Consider the following 2,205-nt stretch of genomic DNA (forward strand, 5'->3'; position numbering starts at 1 on the left):
TCTATCATCTCAGACCGTGGTACCCAATTCACATCCAAGTTTTGAAGGAAATTGCATGATGAATTGGACACACAACTCACTTTTAGTACAACATTTCATCCACAGACAGACGGGCAATCAGAGAGGACTATTCAAGTGTAAGAAGACATGTTGAGGGCATATGTGATTGATTTTGGAGGACATTGGGATAAGTTTTTACCTTTGTGTGAATTCTCTTATAATAATAGTTACTCACTCCAGCATAGATATGACACCATTTGAGGCATTATATGGGAGGGGATGTAGATCACTTATATGATGGTTTGAGGCTGGAGATGTGAAACCTTTGGGGGTTGATTTAGCGAAGGATGATCAAGATAAGGTGAGGAGTATTCAAGCTAAGCTTTTAGCAGCCCAAAGTAGACAGAAGAAGTATGTAGATCATAAGGTAAGAGGCATGGCGTTTCAAACCGGTGAGAATGCTCTTCTTAAGGTATCACCCATGAAAGGGGTGATGAGATTTGGCAAGAAAGGTAAGCTAAGTTCGCGATACATTGGTCCCTCTAAGGTTCTTGAATGTGTAGGACCGGTGGCGTATAGGTTGGATTTACCTCCTAATTTATCGGGAGTTCATCCGGTATTTCATGTGTCCTTGTTGAAGAGGTATCATGGTGACGGAGATTATATCATTAAGTGGGACTCAATTGTGTTAGACAAAGACCTTCAATATGAGAAGGAACTGATTGCAATTCTTGATCGTGATGTGCACAAGTTGAGGACCAAAGAGATTAAGTCTGTGAAGGTTCAATGGAAACATCGTCCAGTTGAGGAAGCTACTTGGGATACCGAAAGGGACATACGAGACAAGTATCCCCAATTGTTCATCAATTCAGGTACTACTTCATTTCGTTCCTTAGCCTATTTTTTTTCTAAGTTGTCACTCGGGGACGAGTAATGGGTAAATTGGTATCTATTGTAATGACCGGGTTCTGCCGTTATAGAAAAGCCAACGGGAAAATTTTTTGGGTCGGAAAACTTTTTCATAGTAACTTGGAATTTCCCAACCTAGTCCAGATTTGGATGAAATCGGAGTCATTAAGGTGTAGAGAAATCTGGTATCAATCAGGTGACTTATTTATGAATTTGATTACATGAATAGTTAGATAAGTCGTTAAGGAACCCGTACGACTTTACGGAATTGAATTCGGGTGAGTAGAACTCCCGAAATCGATCTTAGCGTTAACGGTATTTTCTGAGCGTTATTGGTTAAATGTGTGTTGTGACATAGGGGTCTTGGAATTATTAAAATAGCTCACTGGTTCCGTGCAAATCGCTGGGGAGGGATTTCTACCGCTAGGGCGGGGTCACTATAGCGAGGTGAGGACCGCTGTAGCGGGGTGAGGACCGCTGTGGCGGGTTCGACGCGACTTAAAGTCATAAATAAACCCAAAATGACTTTATTCTGCACTTTTCGATTTTTTAGAGCTAAGGAACGAACCCCAAGCGACTCTTGACGGTTTTCCACCATTCTTGAGGCTAAAGGTAAGTTTTTCACTCCCCGAATCCATTTTTTTGATCCGTAAAACGTAATAGAATGGGTAATTATCGATGAGGAGGGTTTTTGATCTAGATTCTATTGTGGAAACAACCCTATTTTGGGTACTTGGGATCATGGGTATGATCTAGGGTTGATGGAATTGTTAGTAATCCGAGTAATTAGTAATTGTTTATTGATTCTCGTATTTCATTGATTATTTGTAGACCAAGAACAAACGGAACGAATCCGAAAAGGGAAGGATCAAGTTTCTTAGGGTTTTAAGCTTGTTTCGAGGTAGGTGATGGTTGTGATTCTATGATTGTGTGATGTATGTTTGTTCTTGCTTCATTATGATACATGTATGTATATGAATGTTGCATTATTGATCACACTTGTTGTAAGTGAAATAGATGAATGATGGTTACCATGAAATCATGACTTAAATGTATGATCTTGAGGGTATACTTGTGATTGTTATTGTGGCGTGTTGAATGGATCGGTTGCCACGTTCCGACATAACTTACTTGGATCAGACGTTGCCACGTTCCGACATAACCAACTAGGATCGGACGTTGCCACGTTCCAGCATAATTATGAGATCGGTTGCCACGTTCAGGCATAAACATTGGATCGGATACCACGTTTCGGTATGCTAATTGTTTGGGTTTGAGTTCCATAAGAAGACCAAT

Source organism: Solanum tuberosum, unplaced genomic scaffold (genome assembly GCF_000226075.1).
Source record: "Solanum tuberosum cultivar DM 1-3 516 R44 unplaced genomic scaffold, SolTub_3.0 scf00534, whole genome shotgun sequence".
NCBI classification, from domain to species: domain Eukaryota; kingdom Viridiplantae; phylum Streptophyta; class Magnoliopsida; order Solanales; family Solanaceae; genus Solanum; species Solanum tuberosum.